The sequence below is a fragment of the Eulemur rufifrons genome, chromosome 4 (genome assembly GCF_041146395.1).
Source record: "Eulemur rufifrons isolate Redbay chromosome 4, OSU_ERuf_1, whole genome shotgun sequence".
NCBI lineage: Eukaryota > Metazoa > Chordata > Mammalia > Primates > Lemuridae > Eulemur > Eulemur rufifrons.
The window spans coordinates 9,546,862-9,571,319 of NC_090986.1; the positions used below are offsets into that span (position 1 = coordinate 9,546,862).

Below are 24,458 nucleotides of genomic sequence, written 5' to 3' on the forward strand. Positions count from 1 at the left end.
ATTTAATATATTGGGGTGAATAAGAAATGAGATTTTAATAAATTTTAGAATTTCCCCTTGAAAGAGAAAGAAAGGGAGAGAGAGAAAGAAGGGAGAGGGCAAAGAAAGGACTCCTATCCAGCATATATAAAAAACTCCTACAAACCCATACAAAAACTATGGCTAAAACAATGGAGGATGGTTAAAACAAAACAGCATAGTCCTTCAAAAAGAGGTAATTTAATATCTTAAGAAATGTAAAAAAATCTCCAGTGAGAATGGCCTTTATCAAAAAATCCCAAAACAACACGTTAGCGTCAATGCAGAGAGACAGGAACACTCATACACTGCTGGTGGGACTGCAAACTAGTGCAACCCCTGTGGAAAGCATTATGGAGATATCTTAAGCAGATTCAAGTAGACCTACCATTGGATCCAGCAATCCCATTATTGGGCACCTACCCAAAGGAAAAAAGGTCATTCTATAACAAAGACACCTGTACCCGAATGTTTATAGCAGCACAATTCATAATTGCAAAGATGTGGAAACAACCCAAATGCCCATCAATACATGATTGGATTAGTAAACTGTGGTATATGTATACCATGGAATATTACTCAGCTATAAGAAATAACGAAGATGCGACATCTCTATGGTTCTCCTGGAGAGAGTTGGAACGCATTATATTAAGTGAAGTATCCCAAGAATGGAAAAACAAGCATCACATGTACTCACCAGAAAATTGGTTTCCCTGAACATCACCTAAATACACATCTGGGAACGACACCAATCGGATATAAGACTGAGGTGGAGGGTGGGGGGAGGGGATGGGTGTATGCCTACATAATGAGTGCATTGCGCACCGTTTGGGGAATGGTCACGCTTGAAGGTGCTGACTCGGGGAGGGGGGGGTGGGGAGGGGAGGAATATATACCTACATGATGGATGCAACGCGCACTGTTTGGGGAACGGACACGCCTAGAGCTTTGACTTGTGGGGACAGGTGGTACATGGGCAACGTATGTAACCTGAAATTCTGTATCCCCCATAATAAGATGAAATAAAAAAAAAAAAGAAATGTAAAAAAATGTTCAACTTTTTTAGTAATCAGAGAAATGTAAATAAAGCCTGATATAATCACACAGCAACCAGGAGACAAAGCACAAATAACAGAAAATACCATGTTAACAAGGATGTAGATACACCAGGAAACTTATATTACTGTTGGTGGGTGTGAAAAGTGGTACAAACATTTTGGAAAACTGTTTGGCATATTATTTACAGATAAGGAGATGTAAACATATGATGCAAAAATTTTACTTTACATATGTTCCCAACAGAAATTTTTACATGTGTCACCAATACCTTTTCTAGAATTTATATACTGGCACTGCTCCTAACAGCCCCAACTAAAGCACACTCACATGTGCACAGCAGTGGAGTAATTATGTTAGTTGTCTGATATTTACACAACAGAATTCAGTGCTAACAAATGACCCATAACAACATGCAAAAATACAGATAATCTTAAAACAACCTATGCAATTTAAAAAGTCACGTATTAAAGAGTTTCTGCTTCATAATATTTATATAAAGTATAAAAGAGGTAAAAGTGACCTCTGCCATTAGATGTCACTATAGTGCTTATTGTTGAGTATAGTCACTGGTGGAGATCATAAGAATATATCTGTGGCTAAGATGTCCTTTTAAAAAAAGCCTCTTACATAATTATGCCAGAGATGGCTTAATATTTCATTGTGCTTTGCACTTATGACCTGTGTATTTACCTTTAAATATTTTAAACACTTGAGAATTTTTTAAAAGTTGAAGAAAGGTAAATAGATTAATGTAATATTCTTCACAGGGCATAGGTATTGTCACTTGACACCGTGATTAGTGTTTCAAAGAAAGCTTTAATTTCTAGGTTTCAAACTAAGAGATAATAAAAAATGAGAAAATAGAGCAGGTTATCATGAAGAACACACCCCAAATATGCCCATTATTACATTTAACAAAAAACACAAACTAATAATTCCTATTAAAGACAACATACTTTGGCTATATTCAGTTGGATAATTTAAAGATAAATTAACAATCACCACAGTGATATAACTATCAAATGTAACAGACTTTATGGCAAAGCATTTGCCATTATTGTAATTGGTATTATTTTTACATTCTTTGTGTGTAATTTCCAATGTTATTGCTTGATAGATAAGAATAACCTGATTGTCACCAACACATGCAAATACATACACTCATATACACACACATTTACACTAACACAAATGCATTTATGTGTGTACAGTCAGTTTCTTGACATGAGAATATTTCATAGTTGTATTTACAATTCTATGAAGATGAGTCAATAAACAACTGAATGTTGAAAAAACACACACAATTCACATATTTCTGAGAAGATCAGGGATTTGTATTACTTACCCAGGCAATGCAAAGCTTCGATACATTGGAGTCTCTGCTCCTGAGAACAAACGGCTGACAGTTGGGAAACCTTCACTGGTTATCAGGGAGATGTGCACCATCAACTGACCAGGATTATTACAAAAAGCCAAACAAACTTGAAAGATGAAGGAGAGAGTGTAAAATGATACAAAAGTGCTCACCAGAAGAAGTTTCAGTAGCTCTGGACTCACAGAAGGATCTAGGGAAGAAATTAGTCATATGTATGAATTTGACCTGTTACTTGTGCCTGTACAGAATAAAAATCATGGAGCCACTTACCCAGGGCATAGTCCCCAAACATAAAGCACCAGGGAAGGATAACAATGCTGCATGCAGTATCTCCAGCTTTGCCGGGATGAACAATAGAACAGTATCCCAAATCTTCTGTCTTTGTGATTTTCTGTTACTTCCTTTGTCAGTCACATACATGGAAAAAACAATGTTTACCAGAATTTGGAGGATCCATCACAGGCATATGGAGGAGCCAATATAATTGGTAGTTTTCACTTTAAGCTCTGCCCACCTGGAATTCCTCAGACTAACTGTGACTCCTTGGAAGACACTCAAGAGGAAAGTGGTACCAGTGAACACACCCCTGCCCACTCTGTGAACATAGAAAAGTAGCTTTTATCTAAAATCACTGAGGGAATGTTTCCACCCCAAAGCTACCATTGTCAGTAGAACTCCTCCAGAGACAGGGAACAAGGATTTGGCTATAATAATAAGGTGCTTAATAATCAACTCTGTGGACCATAATGAGTGAAGTAAACCTTTACTGAGTGAAGTGAAAAAAAAAAATGGTAAAAAAGACAAAAATTTTCCAGGATTCAAAATATGGCCTGTGTTAGGATGGTCATTCCCATAGCCAAATCCCTGACAGCCATTCTTCAGGTCCCACAGCCTGGTATTTGCCTTCGGAGCCAGAGGACTTGCAGGGGAACGTGAGGCATGGGCTACATTGAAAATATCAACTAACATGCAACATTCTCCACTGACCATTAGTGCCTACTCAGAAATATTACTTAAATTTTCTCTAGTATTAACAGGTTTCCAATATGTATGTGTGCACCATTTAAAGGGTACTTGCGATGTACACTTTCATTGCCGTCAAGGGCAGGCATGTAGTAACTTTGTTAGTTTTCACTAATGTATGATGCATGTGCTGCCATCATAATGATGGGGAGGATTTAAGCACAGAGAGGGCAAGTGCTTTGTCTAAATTCAGACACTGGACAGGGGTAAAGTGGAAACTTGACCCCGTCTGGGCTGATTTCAAGGAGTGGTTTTACCCACCATGCTCTACTATCAAAGCTAGCTACCTGAATCCTTTCAATTGTCTAGATACATATTTAGTTTTGATTTTACACCTTGTCATTATATCTCACATTGAGGATATTTAATTTTATATTGCTGGGTTGACCAAGTTTCTATGAATGTGTAAAAAAGTATTCCAATGATAAATATTAATTATGAATAAACCTTTAAAATTTTAGATAAAATGTAGATACACTGATGGCAATATAATATCCCAAGAACCTGTACCATGATTAAGTTGGATTTAAAGACTACAAGATTGGTTTTGTTTTAGGATGGCCACAGAAAAACTCATTTTGTCTTATGCCAGGAACAAAAAGACAACAGCAACTACTATAAGAACTATTAAACAATCTCATATCATGTCCTAAACAATGGGACATAAAACACTAGTACATGATAAAATAGTGTAGGGTAGAAACTAAATTATTACCATTTAAGTTTATATACTCATCATTTGATTAATACGTAAGTAAAACAATTTGCAAAGAGGTGAGGCTTGTGAACAATATTAACATTAGACAAATATGCAAAATGAAATCTGTGAGCCATGGAAACGCGTGTGTTTTATAAATTGACATGGTAGATTTGGGAATTGATATTAGAAGTTTTTAATATAGACAATTAATCACTTGATTCATTGAGTCTAGAAAATGCTGTCTGAAACCCATTATTATAAAGTTACCTCTGCTTTCAATGCTGCCTCCCTAACTTCAAGACTGGAAATAGCCTCACCATAATCGACATGCCACTATGTTTTCAGTGGAGATATAAGTACCATCTACTAGCACTTTGTACACCAGAACTTGAGAAAATATTCTATTCCAACAATTGCCATTCAAATACATTGATTCTGCACAGAGAATCCAATAGTTATTATGGATTTATACTATTCTTTATCAGCAGCATGGAAGTGATACAGGTGCAACTATAGGAATTCTAACAATCGTGTCTATGATTAGTGTAAAGATTCCAGAGTTGCAGTTTTCAAGCACCTTAACACTCAGAGTTTATCATCACATGGATAAATATCAACAATCCCATCAGTGAGGATTATATTAAATTATATTTCTAAGAAGGACTTTCCAAAAGTTGCAAGTAAAAGGAAAAACACAATGTCAATAGTATGCATTAGAAATTATTGGACTCATGCACAAGCTCAATCTCAGTTAAGATAGAAATTTTGTAGGAAAATATACTCTACCAATACTTACATAAATAGTATTGTATTAACATATTAAATATATATAAATATGTATTTATATAAATATGTAAAATGTAGTATTACCAATTAAAGGGATAGAAATTATTAAAAAACAAGGAGAGATACTGGAGTTGGAAAAGGCAATAAATAAATTGAAAAATTTACTACAGGTATGCAACCGTTGACTTGAATAAGTAGAAGAAACAATCAGAAAACTGAAATAGGCCGGGTGCAGTGGCTCACGCCTGTAATCCTAGCACTCTGGGAGGCCGAGGCGGGAGGATTGCTCAAGGTCAGGAGTTCGAGACCAGCCTGAACAAGAGCAAGACCCCATCTCTACTAAAAATAGAAAGAAATGATCTGGATAGCTAAAAATATATATAGAAAAAAAATTAGCGGAGCATGGTGGCACATGCCTGTAGTCCCAGCTACTCGGGAGGCTGAGGCAGGAGGATCGTTTAAGTCCAGGAGTCTGAGGTTGCTGTCAGCTAGGCTGACGCCACAGCACTCTAGTTGGGGCAACAGAGTGAGACTCTGTCTCAAAAAAAAGAAAAAAAAAAAATTAAAAAAGAAAACTGAAATAGAGATAATTTGAAATTATTGGATCTGAGGAATAAAACGATTTAAAAAGAATAAAGGAAAAGATTGAACAAAGTCTAAGGGACTTTAAGGACATCATCCAATGGGCCAATACAGGCTTTATGGTGTCCCAGTATGCGAGGAGAGATTTAAAGGGGAAGAATATTGATTTAAAGTAATAATGGATGAAAACTTTTCAAATTTCAGGAAGAACATGAATAAACAAGTACAAGTTTCATAATTACCAATAAGGAAAACCCTGAGATGCACACCAAGACACATAAAAATCAAACAGTTAAAAGGAAAATATAAAAAGAATATTAAAACTAACAAGAGAAAAGTGATTCATAACATGCAAGGATTCATAGAAAAGATTGACAGATTTCTCAGTAGAAATATTGCAGGCAGAAGGCAGTGCAATGATATATCTAAAGGGATGAAGGGAAACAAACAAACAAAATGTGAACAGAAAACAACAGAAAAAGAACAATCAATCAAGAATTCTATATCTGTGAAATTATCCTTCAAAAATGAGGGCAAATTAAGACATTTCTAGACAAACAAAAGTTGAGAGGTTGTTTCCTACCCCTAGACCTGCCCTACAATAATGCTAAAGAGAGTTGTGTAGGTTGAAATAATGGCTGGCAAAAAGTATCTCAAAGCCATACAAAAAATAAAGTTATACAGTAAAGTTAAATACACGAGTAAATATTTTAAAAACTATTATAGTCATTTTGGTTGGTAACTTGATTTTTATTTCCTGAAGTATTTTAAAAGAAAAATAACAAATAGACATAAATCTATGTTAATGACTATATAATATATAAAGGTGTAATTTTTTTCCAATAAAATTTTATTTATGGACACTGAAATTTGAATTTCATATAGTTTTTGTATGTCAAGAACTAATTCTTTTGATTCTTTTCCAACCATTTAAAAATATAAAAAACATTCTTAGCTCTCAGGCTATACAAAACTATGGCTGTAGCATGTCAACCCTGCCCTAGACCCTGGACGGCATTTCTGAATTAGTAACATTCCAGGTGCCCCCAAAACCAGGTGTAGGATATGCTGTGTGTTAAGGTGCCCCTAAAAAAGTCACAGTACTACTTAGTATAATATAGGCTCTTAGTCTTGGGTTTGAGAAAGCAAGCTTTACTTCCTTTAGCTCAGATAGCCCTTTCCTTTTTCCTACTATTAAGTTGCAAAAGTTTGAAGAATATTGACTTAAATAAGAATAGTCATCAGGTCAAACTTTGGAATCACCTTCCTGGGATGACTAATATAATAGCTAGGGTTTAAAACAGATGTCCAAATTCCTGAAACTAATAAAGCCACAACATGACTTCAGCTATATCACCAGAAGAAACTATGAGAACAAAGATAATTGTATACATGCTCTGAAAAAAAATCACTTCAGTACTCTAGTTCTAAAGTATTTAAATTATATTTGAACTCACGGAAGTGAGAGGAAAATAGAGGTTCCTACAGAGTTCTAGTCAATCTCAATTTGGTAAGCCATGGTCCCCTTCCACTCCTAGCTACTTATTTCAGCTAAGCATATATGAGTATTCACTCCAGTGAAGTTTAAGAATCACCAGTATTAAAATATTAATAGGAATCTAAAAATTAGGTGCTTGAGAAAATGATTTCCAAGTCTGCTAACGTGAAAACTGGGAAGCTCTTTGATTACCTGCACAACACTGCAGCTCCCATTTTGACAATATTATTACAAAAACTATACAGGAGCACACCCCAAACTGGCCATATAAACACAAAGCCAAATTAAATTACATTTAGGATATCATCCAAAATCACAGGTTAAAAATGTACATTTTAGCAAGTCAAAACCAGCAATTACAGCTGGTTTTCAAGTCAACTTTTTATGTTAATATTCAAATTAGTTGAAATAATGTTTAGCAGACTCAAAATCACTTAGGGTGTGATTTTAGGGTTCAGGATATGATCAAAGTTCTAAAGTTAAAAAAACACCTGGAAGAACAGAAGACAGCAATATTTCAGAAAATGTGAATGTGAAGCAGCTGGCTTAAACAATTCTAGTAATTCCAGTCATTTTACTATTATAGTCCACTTAATTGAAACTTGGGATAATGTGGAGCCAATTGCTTTAACCCATGCTACAAATGTATAAAGGAAATGACAAGTTTACAAGGGATGATAACAATTCCTTCTGAATAAATTCCTTTTGAAGTGGGGGAGCATGTTATAGTCCCATGCTGGTTTACATACATGCTCAAGACTATTTTAGCAATGAGATGTAGTACTTTAATTCCCAAACCTAACACTGTATTAATTCACTCCCTTGACTGAAATTTATTGCTACAGCTATTTTGAAACAGCCTTATTAGTTAAACGCAGATTCTATGATACCATTTCAGTTTTTAATGATACCATTTCACTGAAGGACAAACTCTGAAAATGTCAACCACCAGTAGCTCATTCTTGACATTGGTTGCTTCCTTTTTTTAAAAAAAAAGTCTAACAATCAATCAACAAATGCCGTTATTTAAAGGCAGTTTAGATATGATATTAAACAAAATTATCTGAGAAGTCCTGTGAAAACTTGCTACAACTCTAAGACAGTAAGTCAGATCAAATATTTAGCAGTAAAAATGGTAGCCTGGGTATTTTAGGATCTCTCCCCATGGATTGAGGAAAGGATATTTTAAAATCTTATATTAAAAAAAAAACACTAAGTCAATTTCAAATGGAAGTTAATAAATACAGTGGTATATATTTCCAAAATTTTAAGCTAATGATACTGAGACATTTAAATCAAGCTATGAAAAAAAGGCTTTGTCTAAGGGTGGTATTACCAAAGACTCACACAGAAACCTTTGCATGCTACACACAAAGGAAACAGATTTACACTTCAAGTCCACAAAAGCCTATCCTAGGATTGAGCCAGGAGCACACAAGGATTTCAAAGTTCTGAAAAAACTGGGCATAGACATGCTATACAAAGCAGCCAAAAGACATTCCCCATAGAGTCTTTCAGGAAATGTTTCAAGATGAAAAGCAAGAGTCTGAAGTCAACTTGAAATCTTGGGTTGATTTCTAGTTCTCAAGGCTAGATTGTTTTCTCCCAACATACTTTGTTGGGCAGAAAGAAAGCATTTCCAAATAAAAGTAACTACTCAGCCCCAATTTTCAATACAATTTTCATTAAAAGTTCAAGATTTCTGTAGGTCTAGACATATAGTGTGATCATATTACAGTACTCTAGAAGAGCATTTTCTTTGTTGTTGACACTGCTAGGGAAACAGGTCTTGACTCAGCCAAAGTGGCATTCCTGTGGGTGATTAATGACAGGCCACCTCTCACCCAGTGACATCCATCCTCACACCCAAACCTCTATACTAAAATCAGTCATGTCTGAACTGGAAGAAGGGCTGTCACCTCGTCTCAAACCACCCAGTCCCAGAGTTAATAGCTGCAACCAATCGATTAAGGCAAACAGACATCGAGATTCGGGTGAAATGTGACCTTTCTCTCGCCTAAATTTATGAATAATATCGCCCTCTCTGACCATTCCCGCTGGGGCTCTACCGACTACGGAAATACTCAATTCCGATCACTGGGCCCAAAGGAAAGGATGTTCCTCTTTCCCACAATACGCCCCTACCCACCTTACCTCCAGACCGCCCTCCCCCCTTGACATCAGGCCATTTCTATTGTGTCTCCATAGCCCAAAGAGCTAATTCAAAGAAATGTGGGAGCCCAGTTACTTTGCAAAGAACGAGAACCACAGCCCGGCACCCCCACCCCGCTGCCGCATCCCACGCCCAGGGACCCCAATTCTCTCGCCCACCCCGGAAGCCGCGGGGCCCAGTCACACCTGTGGTGAGGCGGGAGAAAGACGTCGCCGAAGGGGGACGGCTCCATTCGGAGATACTTTTGGGCGGCCGCAGCCAGCCGAGAAGGAGGCGGCGGCGGTGGGCTCCGACAATGGCGCCTCCGCTTCGGGGACGCCGGGCTCAACAGCGGGTCGGAATCCCGAGTGCTTTTTACAGTGGCTCCGCACGCTATGGCCGGGGGGCAGCCGAGGCCCCGGGCCCGGGTGGGGTCGGGGAAGGGTGACGGGAAGAGGGCGAGGGAGAGGCGAAGAGCAGAGAGTCGAGGAGAGCCTAAGCGACCGGCTCAGAGAGCCAGGCGGGTCGCCGAGCGCCCGCTGAGGGAAGGAGAGCGGCGCCGCCGCTGCCTCCGCGGCAGGGGCAGTGGCCAGGGCCGGCCGGGGCGACAGCGGGAGGGGCGGTGGCGGCAGCTCACGCCAGCCCGCCGCGTCAGGGGGCTCTTCCGCCTCCTCAGGCGCGGCTCCCCCGGGAGAGGCTCCGACCACCGCCCCCCCACCCGCGCCGTCCGTCCGAGCTTTGCGCCGCGCCTGAGGCGCTCCTGTGCAGAGACCGGCTCCCTCCGGAAGTGACAGCAGCCCCGTGGGGTGTGAAGCCGGACGCAGCCCCTAATGCGCCCCAGCGCTGTCAGATTTCCAGTGGCGGTCGATGCCCAGGGATTACCAGGCGGCGGCAGCAGAAGCTCAAGCGAACACGTCCAACCGCTTCCTCCTCCCCACTTCCACCCCAAAGGTGTAATTTGTGACATCAATAAAATAGACAGGAAGTGGAGCTTTAAAGGAGTAGAGATTTTGTACGTAATTTAAGGTGGCATACATTTAAAATAGATTTTCATAACTGTAGAATGTTGTGTGCAATTTCTGTGGTAATAACAAAGAATATTATTCTATATAATACACACAAATGGAAATGAAAAGAGAATCAAAATGTGTCACAACAAGTAAAATAAATACAAAGACATGAAAGCAGACATGGAGTAAATAAGGGACAAAAAAACTGTAAGACATACAGAAAACAAATTAAAAATGACAGTGTAAGTCCTTTCCTATCCATAATTACTTTAAATATAAAAGAATTAAACTCACAAATTAAAGAAATTAAAATTGGAACAATAAATTAAAAACTTTTTTTTTTTTTTTTTTGTTGAGACAGAGTCTCACTCTGTTGCCCAGGCTAGAGTGAGTGCCGTGGCGTCAGCCTAGCTCACAGCAACCTCAAACCCCTGAGCTCAAGCAATCCTCCTGTCTCAGCTTCCCGAGTAGCTGGGACTACAGGCATGCACCACCATGCCTGGCTAATTTTTTCTATATATATTTTTTAGCTGTCCATATAATTTATTTCTATTTTTAGTAGAGATGGGATCTCGCTCTTGCTCAGGCTGGTCTCGAACTCCTGAGCTCAAATGATCCGCCCACCTCGGCCTCCCAGAGTGCTAGGATTACAGGCGTGAGCCACCGCGGCCAGCCAATAGATTAAAAACTTAAACTATATAAGGTCTGTAACAGACTCACTTTAAATCCAAGGACCCATATAGGTTGAAAATGAAAGTTTGGAAAAAAGATGTTTCATACAATCAGTACCCAGAAGACAGATGGGCTGGCTATACTAACATCAGAACAAGAAGGCTTCAGCCAAAACTATTTTAAAAGACAAAGAAGGATATTACGTAATGGTAAAAAATGGTCCATTCACCAAGAAGATACAATAATTATAAACACAAATACAATGAACATCAGACCTACAAAATACAAGAAACCAATATTTACAGAATTGAAGGGAGAAATAGACAGCTCTACAATAATACTAGGAAACTTTGATACCCCACTTTCAATAATGAGAACTAGACAGAAAATCAGCAAAGAGAGAGAAGATTTCAATACACTATAGGGCAATTAGAACAAACAGTTGTATACAGAATACTCTACCCAACAACAGCAGGATAATACTCTTTCTAGTGTACATAGAACATTATTCAAGGTAGACCATATGTTAGACTACAAAGGAGTCTTAATAAATTAACAATTATTGAAATCATATAAAGTATCTTTTCTGGACACAATGGTAGGAAACTTGAAAACAGAAGTATGAGAAATGGGAAATTCACAAACATATGGAAATTATGTAACACACTCAAACACCTGGTCAAAGAAAAATTACAGGGAAATTTACAAAATTGTATTGATACAAATGAACATAAAAACAAAACACAACAAAATTTATGGATGCCGTGAAAGCAATGCTAAAAGGGAAATTTATCCCTATAAATGCTTACATTATAAAGAAGGAAAGTCCGAAATCAATGGCATACCTTTACTCCTTAAGAAAGTATTTTAAGAAGAACTAAACCCAAAGCTAGAGTTAGAAAGAAAATAAATATTAGAGCCCAAAATAAAGAACACAAAATTATAAAGTAAATCAACAAAATCAAGAGTCACTTGGTGAAAAAGATTAACAAAATTCACAAACCTTTAGCTAAATGACCCCCACCTCCACAAAAAAAAAAAAAAAAAAGGAAAAAAACAAAAAGAAAAAGAAAAAGGCTAGCACTCTGGGAGGCCAAGGCAGGCAGATCCTTTGAGCTCAGGAATTCCAGACCAGCCTGAGCACAAGTGAGACACCCTCTCTACTAAAAGTAGAAAGAAATTAGCTGGACAACTAAAAAAATATATATAAAAAAAATTAGCTGGGCATGCTGACACATGTCTGTAGTCCCAGCTATTGGGGAGGCTGAGGCAGAAGGATTGCTTGAGCCCAGGGGGTTGCAGTGGACGCTTCTGCACTCTAGCCTGGGCAACAGAGTGAGACTCTGTCACAAAAAAAAAAAAAAAAAAAAAAAAAAAAAAAAAAAGGTTAGAGGGTGGCTAGGCGTGGGTAGGGCACTAGGCAAGTGTCTCTCCGGAGGCCCATGAAGTGTCAGCGACAAAGGGCGAGGGCAGGGCCGCCACCCACGTGGCGCTGGCTCTGGTGTCCTGGTGGTGGTGGTGGTGTGAAGACAAGGCAGGAGCCCTTTCCAAGCCAGCAGGTGCCGCTGTCTTGTCCACGCGCTTGCTCCACGGCTGCCTGGCGGGTCTTTGAGAGCCCTGGATGCTTCTCCTCGCAGACCCCAGCGCCGGCCCAGCAGGGAGTATGAACAGACCTCCATGGTCTCTACCAGGGCGTTGGCAGAACAGCCTGAGAGTGTAGACCCAGAGCTGAGTAAAAAAATCCCAGAAGTGGGATGGAATGAACATCCTGGTGACAAATCGTCCAGCAAACACACTGTGGTTTAGTGAAGATAGATGAACCAAGCACTCCTTACCATGGTGTGAGAGGTGATGATGAAGGTGCACGCAGTGATTCAGAAACCGCTGAAGCCAGGACTCCAGATGTCTTAGCTGAGAACTGCGCTGCTGCTGAAGGCTGGGAGCCAAAGCATCGGGTTCCGGAACAAGAAAGCAGGGGAGAGGACAACAGCGACCTCTCACCTGGACAACGAGGAAATAAAGCGACAATTTGAAATGAAAAGAAAGATTCACTACAATGAAAGACTGAATATTAAACTAGCTAGACAATTAATTTAAAAAGACCTACATGATGATGAGGAAGATGAAGAAATGTTAGTGCAGAATATGGAAGAATCAAATCAAGGATCTACTACAAGTGACCAACAGCAAATCACAAAGTTCATAGAAGAGGTTTGTTCCATACTGCAATTATTTGTTAGATACAAATCTTGTTACTATAATACACTGCTTCTTATTCTCCACAGTTCATGACTTAAGTCCCAACTGCATACCACTTATTATATAGTGACAAGAGTTAAATGATAACCTTACAGACTAGCCTGAAAATGCCTAGTTGATACATACATTCTTGTGTCTAGTACTTCACCACAAATACAGCTGTGATGTCATCAGTCCAAAAACTGCATTACTTTTCTAAGAACACTGGTTAATTTGTGTAAGGTATTATATAGCTTTTTATGCTTTAGAGCTTAAAGAATGTCTTTGTAGGGTGAACTAATTTATTTTCATCACTTTTGATTGTGGTAGCTCTAACAAAATGTTTCTTTTTTTTTTTTTTTATTTCTCAAAAGCCAATCGGAGGCCAGGTGCGGTGGCTCATGCCTGTAATCCTAGCACCCTGGGAGGCCGAGGAATGAGGATCGCTCGAGGTCAGGAGTTCAAGACAAGCCTGACCAAGAGCAAGACCCCATCTCTACTAAAAATAGAAAGAAACTATCTGGACAGCTAAAAATATATATAGAAAAAAATTGGTCAGAAATGGTGGCACATGCCTGTAGTCCCAGCTACTTGGCAGGCTGAGGCAGAAGGATTGCTTGAGCCCAGGAGTTTGAGGTTGCTGTGAGCTAGGCTGACACCACGGCATTCTAACCCCGGCAACAGAGTGAGACTCTGTCAAAAAAAAAAAAAAAAAAAAAAGCCAATTGGAACAACAGAATATATCAGCTGATAAATATTCAGACCAAAAAGTGTTTTAATAGTTGGCTTCAATTTGATTTGTCTGTTCAGTTTAAAAGATTATAAGAGTTAACTGTTGCATTTTCTGGACTACTACCTTTAAAATTCCTGTTGAGTTTCTTTCTGTTTACAAGTATTGAACTTTTTCTCATCACTACTAGCTTTCGTCCACAAATAAATTATCAGGTTAAACTTACACCAAGATCTGCTCTGGTTTTTTTTTTTTCTTCTTCTTCTTCTTCTTTTTTTTTTTGTACACTGGGCAGACTTCAGATCAGTTTTATTTTTAATAAATATAATTCTAATGTAGCTACCCCAGCATTTCCTTTAAGCACCTGTCTTAACCTTCTGCTCTTGTTTCCTACTCCTTTCCACACATACACACATAATCCTTTATGTTTTAAAAGATCATAAAGAGTGTCATGACATTAGAAATTCTTTTCCTCTCACATATTCTGTCATTTGCTACAGTAGTGAAATTCTTATTTTGACCATAAATGCCTATTAGATCTTCTAATACATGAAGAAAATAGATTGAGTAGCAGCAGTACCGTAGGTAGAAAATAGAGTTCAACTGCTGAATTTCTACACCTGATTTATAGCTTGCTAATTAAGTTGCTATTATTAGTTTCTTTGACATCATTAGACTTTAGACAACTAAATAAGCGTTTTTTTGCAAGATGAAGGAACTGTGTATAACTAGTGATATGATTGTTTACAGAAGCAAGCCTGAACATTTTAAAACTTAAAAACCTTAAATAGGCCCTGCTTTAAGAAAATACAATAATGTATACTATGTCAAATGTACATTATTCTTCTAGCATAGTATGAATTATTTGGTTTCTTTTCTGAAATGAAATGCAGGAAAGTCCTGTGTATCTTGGTTTAGCTATGGCTTCATTTCTAGTCAATTATTTGTATCTCAATTTTTATTAGTACCAAAAGAATCCATTATATGAACAGATTTTTAAAATAATTTCTGTATATCATATATATGAAAAGTATTTTATTGAACAGCTATCTTCCGCTTGCAAGTTTATGGAATCATCAGTAATGTCAAAATAAATGAAAAGTGGTAGAATTCAAAAAAAAAAGGAGAGAGGATGCACATAACTAAAACCAGGAATAAAAATAGATATATTACTACTAATTTTACAGTAAGAAAAAGGACTGCAAGAGAGTACTATGAACAATTGAACAGCAATCACCTCGATGACCTCAATAAAATGGAAAATTTCTAGAAATACACAGCCTTCCCAGTGTCAATCATGGAGAAATAGAACATTAGAATAGAGCTGTAACTAACTAGTAAGCAGACTGAATCATTACTCAATTTCTCTGACAAAGGAAAACACAGGACCAGATGGCTTTACTGGTGAATTTTACCAACATTTAAAGAATTAACAACAATCTTTCTTAAAATCTTTGAAAAAGTTGAATAGAACTGAACACATCCTAACTCATTTTCTTAAGGTCAGCATTGCTCTGATGCCAATGCTGGATAAAGTCGCTACAAGGAAAGAAACCACAGACCAATGTCCCTTATGAATAATGATAAATAAACCCTGAACAGCATGCTAGAAAGCCAAAATCTGCAGGATATGAAAAGGATTATACACTATGACTACATGGGGTTTAATACTGAAATGCAGAGTTGGTTGAAAATATGAAAACCTATCAATGAAATGTACCACATTAACTGAACAGAGAAAAAAACAGACATCATGATCTCAATTGAGATAGAAAAAAGGATTTGACAAAATTCAACATGCTTTCATGTTAAAATCATGCAACAACTAGATGTAGACAAGAACTACCTCAACTTAAGAAAGAACACGTATGGAAAATCCACAACCAGAATCATAAAAAGTGGTAAAAAATGAAATCCTTTCCTATCAAATCAAGAACAAGACAAGGATGCCTGATTTTAACACTTCTATGCGTCATAGTACTGGAAGTCAGATTGTAATTAATGTACCAAGCTAATTCAAGATATTAATAATAGGGGAAACTGGGGGAGGAGATAAGAAGGTGTATGAGAACTGTCGGTACTTTCAACTCAATTTTTCTATAAACCTGTAATTGCTCTAAAAAAAAAGTCTGTTTTTTTTAAGGGTTACAGGTGGGGCACAGTAGCTCACACCGGTAATCCCATCAACTTTGGAGGCCGAGGCAGGAGGATCACTTGAGGCTGGGAGTTCGAGACCAGCTTGAGCAACATAGCAAGACCCCATCTCTACAAAAAAATAAGAAAAATTAGTCGGGCACAATGGTGCATGCCTGTAGTCCCAGCTATTCAGGAGGTTGAGGCAGGAGGATTGCTTGAGCCTAGGAATTTGAGGCTGCAGTGAGCTATGATCGTGCCACTGTACTCCAGGCTGGGCATCAGAGTGGAGTACAGAGTGGCATCTCAAAAAAAAATATTTTTAATATTAAATAAAAGTCACAGACCTAAATGAAAGCAGGAAATCTTTATAAAAGAAAACAAAAGGTCCGGGCGCGGTGGCTCACGCCTGTAATCCTAGCACTCTGGGAGGCCGAGGTGGGCGGATCGTTTGAGCTCAGGATTTCGAGACCAGCCTGAGCAAGAGCGAGACCCCATCTCTACTAAAAATAGAAAGAAATTATATGGACAGCTAAAAAAAATATATATAGAAAAAATTAGCCGGGCATGGTGGCACATGCCTGTAGTCCCAGCTACTCGGGAGGCTGAGACAGGAGGATCCCTTGAGTTCAGGAGATTGAGGTTGCTGTGAGCTAGGCTGACGCCACGGCACTCACTCTAGCCTGGGCAACAGAGCGAGACTCTGTCTCAAAAAAAAAAAAAAAAAAAAAAAGAAGAAAACAAAAGGTAAAAATCTTCATTAGCAAAGAGTTCCTAGAAATGACATCAAAAGCATAATTCATAAAGGAAAAATATTATAAATGAGACCTTATCATAATTAAAAACTTGCTCTGCCAAAGAACTGCCAAGATAATTAAAAGACAAGTTACAGACTGGGAGGAAATATTTGTAAATTAAACATCTACAAAGGATTTGTATCCACGATATAAAAAACTATCAATACTCAATAAAAAATGTGGACAAAATACTTAAAACAGATACTTCACTATAGAGGACATAGGAATGGCAAATAAGCATATGCAAAGATGTTCAACATAATCAGTCATTAGAAAAATGCTAGTTAAAATCATGATGGGAGGCTGGGTGCGGTGGCTCACGCCTGTAATCCTAGCACTTGGGAGGCCGAGATGGGCAGATCGTTTGAGCTCAGGAGTTCAAGACCAGCCTGAGCAAGAGCGAGACCCCATCTCTACTAAAACAAAAATAGAAAGAAATTAGCTGGACAACTAAAAATATATAGAAAAAATTAGCTGGGCATGGTGGCGCATGCCTGTAATCCCAGCTACTCGGGAGGCTAAGGCAGTAGGGTTGCTCGAGCCCAGGAGTTCGAGGTTGCTGTGAGCTAGGCTGACACCACAGCACTCTAGCCTGGGGAACAGAGTGAGACTCTGTGTCAAAAAAAAAAAAAGAAAAGAAAAGAAAAAAGAAACTCCTTTAAATGGTATTGCAGTTTTAATGCCCTCCTGAGCTCAAACCATCCACCTGCCTCGGCCTCCCGGAGTGCTAGGATTACAGGCGTGAGCCACCTCGCCTGGCCAGAGTTTCTGTTTGATTAGATACAAGCTCAGATTCTCTTCAGTTTTAGGGGAATTCTTAAAAACATTCAGCTGCCTTTTCCCTTTAAAAATGCTAATTTTTAATATTCTTCTTGAGGATATTTTAACCAAAGATTATAATGATTTTTATTTTACTGAACACTAGTAAGATGAGATTTTTGGGGTACATTAAACTTTGATCAAACAATTGGAACGAGGTTACCCATTATACAGGATTCTCATTGGTGGTGTCTTATGACAATGTTATGTTTGCAGTATGGTTTGTGACTCCCATATTTTGGCATTTGCTATCAATCGAGCATTTGAATCTTTAATGCCAAGCTATACATAGGCCACGTGCTTACATCCTTCTTGTTCTTCAACAATTTATATATCTTTTTCTTTATCACCCATAGTTGTGGTTAACAGAGAGGGAAGAATGATTTTTAAATCCGATCATTCTTTTAAAAACTTTATGAAAATGGCTAAACATAAACAGCAACAAATATTACTTATTCATTTATCCTTGTTTGAAAAATAACATAACCCCATTATATAAAGCTGATGATGGCAGGACAAATATAGAAGCAGAAAATGACCATCGATAATCTGATCATCTAAAGTCATTGCCATTAAGATGGTAACATTTCATTCTCATTTTAATGCATCTTACATGTAAAAATGTTTGTGCTGATATACGTACATCTATTGTGGAAAACCTCTAGGTGCCAGCCACTGTAACTGGCATTTGTGATAGTCACTTGAGCTATTTACCTACATTTCTGGTTCCCCTTTTTTCACACATGTGATATGATCGCACTTTCCTGTTCCTTGAAGTTAGGCATAGCCATGAGACACTTCAGACAGGAACTTTAAGATCAGATATGTGACTTGCTAAGTTCCTTCCCGCTGCCACAGTGGCAGGAGAAGCTCCACATAGCGACTTTATCAGCCCGAGTGTCCGTGGAAGATTATCTGGAACTCAGCCCTCAGTCAATCCTTGACGGACTTGAAGTGTAAGAAATCAGCTTTCACTGTTTTAAGCCACTGGGAATTTGGAGTTGTTTCTTACTGGAATATTCAGACTGCTAAAGTTTTGACATATGTTATCTAATTTAATCATCTGAGTAACCCTAAGGGGTAGATGTTTCCATCTCCATTTAACAGAGGAGGAAACTGAGGCTCAGAGAATTTAAATAACCTGCTATATGTCACATTGTAAATGAATGGTGGGGTCAGAATTACACTCAGGTCTTGGTGATCCCCTCCCCCAGATGTACCCGGACCATACCAAAACATTTTTTCATTTTGTTCAAAACTCTGTAGAAGTATTTTTACAGGCTGCATAATATCCTATTAATGCAATGCAACACATGATTCATTTATGCATTCTCCAGTTATTGGACATTCACATTTTTCTAATGTTTTGCTATTAAAGGAAGGTTGTACATTAAAAGTTTGTACAAAATCTTCTGCCCGAACTCTCTCCTGGTCTAATGGTCAGGTGTCAAGAGCCAGAGGAGAAAGGAGGACTTGTGTAGAGTGAGTCTGCAGCCACTGGCCATGGAGTCAGGAGGTTTCCAGAGGCGAACAAGAGTCAAGAACCAAGTGGGCTACCCATTCAAGCACCACCCAAAATAGACTGAGCAGAGGAAAACCCAGACCCATGGCCATGGGGCTGCAAATGGAGAAAGACAAAAACCAAGCAGGTACAGGGAGAGAGATGGTAGATCCTGGAGACTTTCCCTACGGTGCTGGGATACAGGGGCAGGAAATATGCGTGTGTGTAGCTGTCAGCATTTATGTAGCACTTCCTGCATGTTAAGTGCTGTGCTAAGAGCCATGAATAAATGACCCATTTATCCTTACACAGTCTTCATCTGTTTTACACACGAGGAACCAAGGCTCAAAAAGGCTGAGGAACTTTCTTAAAAGTCATATAATAAATAAGAGAATCTGAGATTTGAATCCCAACTTGCCCATTCCAAACCTCTGTGCTATACTACTTGTGCTTTCACCACGGGTAGGGAGAAAGCTGTTAAGAGTGCTGAACCCATTATAAACTCTAAGATAATTTTTCACATAGTTTTTCTAGGATAAAGTAAAAGTCCTAGAAATGGAACAATGGACCAATAAATGGGCACTGTTTAAAAACACAATCCAAACAAAAGAGGGAGAGTTAAATAACACAAACACATGGGCAGGATGGGTACTTTACTATTTTTGCCATTTTTAATATTTTCAATTGAACTTTAGTTTTTTGCAGGTTTGAATAGAATCTTTTTATCTTTTTTCCCAATTCATCACAGGTGAGGACATCAGAACTTTAAGAACTTCACCTGTATCCCTGCCTTTAGCATCTTGACCAGTGATCAAAACTTATAATAGATTTACTGTTGGAGTTTTACTCTGATTTTCAGCATCTGTAGCTTCTATCAGATGAAGAATAATCCTCCATGTTTTTTAAGAAACTAGGCTTAGGCAGGTTTTACATTTACACTACAACTAAGCTAACTTTTCAAACACATTTAGGCAAATTATGCAAGCATCTAACCAGATTTCATGACTGACAGCCTCTGCATAAAGAAGAAATTGAAGTAGAAGGTAGATGCCGCGGGGAGGAATTTCTCTGTGCTGTGGGAAGGCTCTCTCTGCCTTGCTGTGAGTATCAGGATCTTCAATTCCCAGACTTTTCACCCTTTATGAACTGCTCTTTGTCCCTGAAACCTCCCCTTTGAGTCTGGGTTCACCTTAGTCAGCTAACCTGTTAGACTCTAACTTCAGATTCTCCCATTATCTCTATGGTATCTTCCTTGACTCATCCATTTTTTAAAAATTAATAGACCACTTTTTTATTAGAGCTATTTTAGGTTTACAGAAAAATTGAATGGAAAGTACAGAGAGTTCCCATATACCCCCTCAGCACTCCCTGACCCTCAGTTTCCCCCTGTTATTAATATCTTGCCCTAGCGTGGTCCATTTGGACCAATATAGACGCATCATTATTAACTAAAGTCCACAGTTTACATTAGGGTTCACCGTTGGTGTTGTGCATTCTATGGGTTTTGATAGGTGTGTCATAACATGTATCCACCATGACAGTATAATACAGAATAGTTTCACTGCCCTAAAAAACTCTTGTGCTCCATTATTCTGCCGTCCCTCCATGGCCCCTGGAAACCACCGATCTTGTTACTGTCTCCATAGTTTTGCCTTTTCCAGGATGTCATGTACTTGGAATCATACAGTGTGTAGCTTCACACATCCAGTTTTCATTACTGGTCTCATTCTCATTGCCTCCTTGCCCCCGGATGACTCGCCTTGTTCCCACTTCCTGTTTGGCTGGCTCCTTGACCTGGTCTTTTACGTTCTGCAGATGGTTTCTGTGCTCGCCAGAAGTGTGGTTCACCTCTGGCCTGGTGCTCATCTGGCTCAGCAGAGGGAATTGGATGTATAGTTATTAATATTTATCAGCCATCTTCTTGCAGACTAAGGAGTGCTGACTCCTTTAAAAATGAGTTTGCAGATATCTCTTCTATATACTGATTTTCTTCCCATTGAATAGATTCCCAGTAGAGGGATCGCTGGATCGTATGGTAGTTCTATTTGTAGATTTCTTAGGAAACTCCATATATTGTTCTCCGTAGTGTCCTTGCTAGTTTACATTCCCACCAATAATATATAAGAGTTTCCTTTTCTTTACATTCTTGCTAGCATTTGTTGGTGGTGGTGGTGTTGTTTTTTAAATCTTTTTGATAATAGCCCTTCTAACTGGGGTGAGATAATATCTCCTTGTGGTTTTGATTTGCATTTCCCTGATGATTAGTGATATTGAGCATTTTTAAAAATGTTTGCTGGCTATTTATATGTCTTCTTTTGAGAAATGTCTGTTCAGATCATTCACCCATTTTTAAATTGAATTATTTGCATTTTTACTGGTGAGATGTTTGAGTTACCTGTACATTCTGGATATTGCCATCTTGGTTTATGCTTACCAACTTTAATGCTTTTGTGTGTTTTTCACTTTTTTTTTTCTATATAAATTTGAGTATTTTATCTTTATTGTTTTGCCATGATTTAGAATTATATAATATTTAATTCTACTATTGGTTGCCTGTATGTTTTTTTTAAAAAATTGAATCTGGTTTTCCTAAATTCAAAGGAAAATTGAAACAGCATTGATTAACTTTGCAACACACAAACCATGAGGTAAGTCACTTGTCACTACTACCTATACTATTCTTTATTCTCCTTCTCAAGTTTGATTTATGTAGTATAGTATTTTTAGACCCATATTATTACCTTTATATTAGAAATCTTCTCTTTAAAAATGTTCTGATATCTGTAGTGATTTTTATAATTTAACTTAATCTGTACATGATGGGCTTCATGCCTTCCTGTATATTTTGATACTACTTTATTCCGATTTATGAATTTAATGTAGTCCAGTTTCTGCAGTACAATTCAGAATAACCTCTTCTACTTTAGTATGTGGATGACATCCTTTCTGACCCTTTGTCGATCTAAGTGTCTTCTTGCTATTCTTACGTACACACTTAGATGTGTGCAGAATTCTGGAGCCACGTTTTATCTCAAAACTCTGTGGATATTGTTCTACTGTCTTGCAGTGTTTAATGTTGCAAGGAAGTTCGATGTCATTCTGATCAATCCTTTGAAGGTCATTGTTTTTTCCATCTGGATAACTTTTGGACATTTTATTTGGCCTTAAATTTTTAAAAACTCTGCTACAATGCCTTTGACCTTGACTTTGTGGTGTGTAGGCGTGTTTCATCTGCAGTCTTATGTCTTACTTTGCTTTAGAAAATTTTTCTTCTATAGTTTTAAAAAACATATTATTGTTCTAGTCTACTCTTTACTCTAGGGACTACTATTAAATATATTTTGTATGTTCTTGTTTTTTTCATGTTTCATATCTTATATCCTATTCATTTTTCTCATTTGTTCTGTGTACTTAAAGAAATTCTCAAGTTATCTTCTACTTCACTGATTAGATCTTCTGTAGTATCTACTTAGTATTCAATACCACATTTAATCTTCAAATTCAGAAGTCATAGTTTTCATCACCATTTTCTTTTCTGGTCTCAAATAATTTCATTTTTTTATATATACCTGATATAATCTCATATCTGCAGTGCCCTTTTAAAACTGAAAAAAAGATTACACAATTTCTTTTAAAATGCCTCTGTTTCTGAAAATAACTGTAGATTTCAGAAGGTGACATTTGCTCCTCTTGCTATTAAATGTGGTAGTTTCAATGGCTTTCTGTTTATTCCCCCTGAAGGAAGGAGGTCTAGGCTTGGTGTATAGAGTTAGGATTTAATGGGGTTTTCTAGTGTGGGTTTTGTTTAAGAATGGATGGTTCTAGTCTCTTTCTGAACCTTTCAGTTGTCCAGTTGGAGGGAGATGGGGCAGCTGGGCTTTGCTGTGGTTTACTTCACTGTAGTGCTGGACTTCCGGATCACTGTGCAGCCTCTGGAAGCTGGAGCTGGGGCTGTAGGACGTCTGGGCAGGGAGCGAGCCCTCCAGGAGGCAGTTTCTTCCCTGATGTGCCCCTTCCATGCAGCTGCGGCTTGGTAGAACTTTCCACAGGTGCAGCAGAGTGCAAATATTTCACCACCCACACCCAGGTTCCTCCGAAGTACCCCAGGGTTCGTTAGCACCACATGTTTCCTCCCCTATGTTACAGGATTTTAATGTAGGTTTGCTGGATTCCCTTGCACTTACCTTGTGGGCAGACAGCGCGGTAGTAGGTCCTTCTTTCTTTTCATGCAATCCCCTCTCACTTCACTATTTCTAAATGATTTCATGAGTGATGCTTCTGGAATGTGTGTGTGATCTTTCCTTGAACTGCAACACTGGATATTGATTGTTTCTTCTTTTCATAATCTTTGTAGTTATTTAATTAGGAATTGGGGAGGGGCAATGCAATGTTCACGCACACACCATCGTCTTGGCTGGTCTGCACATTGTTTCGGAATATTTTCTGTGCATCTTGTTTATATCTCCAAGTAGAGAGCAGAGAGCCAGGCTTAGGTTTCCTTGTACTTCCCACAGCCTAACCAGTGCTTTGAATATCATTTACATTTTATAAACACTGGTGGAATTGAATTGAATTCCAATGCACTCTCCCCCACCTCCCAACCCCCACATCCAGGCTTTAAATATCAATATTTTGCTGGCAGAGATTCTTCTAAAATAAGAATTCTTTCTCCAGTTTTTTCTTTTTCAGTTTCAGGAAGAAAAAAGGTCATATTAGAGCACTAGATAAGAGAAATTTTCTGTAATTCATTAAATAAAATAATTGGGTTAATATGCCTGGGTCTGTAGCATTACAAGGGAAATCCATGCTTCATTGCTTTCATATTGGGAGAATTACCCAGGAAAGCCGAGAGACTGAAAATGAGAATAACAGCCTATCTTTCTCCATCTGCGCCTGCCACCACCACCTTCATAGCCAGCTTGTGCCCAAAGCACAATACAACAGCAGAATACTGCTTAAATCTCTTCTGAAATGTTCACGTAGATATGATCCTGATAGCTGTTATAAAAGTCAAATCTAAGCCACTGAATTAGTTGACCAAGTCATCTGTGAAGGCTGTGTCTGAGAAGGTTAGCTGACTAAAGATGGTTAGCCACAGGAAAGACATCATGTATAGCCCATTTTCCAGTTATCCTTATTTCCCTCTTAGAGATTGATTTATCCACCTGGCTGTGCAGATGAGCAGTTTGACTCCTGTTTATAAGGGCCTGTGTGATGGGAGGGTCGGCTGGGCTGCTATAAAGTAACAACAGACCACGGGCTAGGCAGCTTACGCAGCAGACATTTAAATCTCACAGTTTTGGAGGCTAGGAAGTCCAAGGTCAAGGTTACAGTCAGATTTGGTTCCTGGGGAAGCTTCTTATCC

General features: G+C 38.4%; 1 pseudogene; it reads left to right on the forward strand.

Moving 5' to 3' along the window:
- Positions 1 to 12,552: 12,552 nt before the first annotated feature.
- Positions 12,553 to 23,130, forward strand: LOC138382427 (protein phosphatase inhibitor 2 pseudogene; annotated as a pseudogene).
- The last annotated feature ends 1,328 nt before the right edge of the window (positions 23,131 to 24,458 follow it).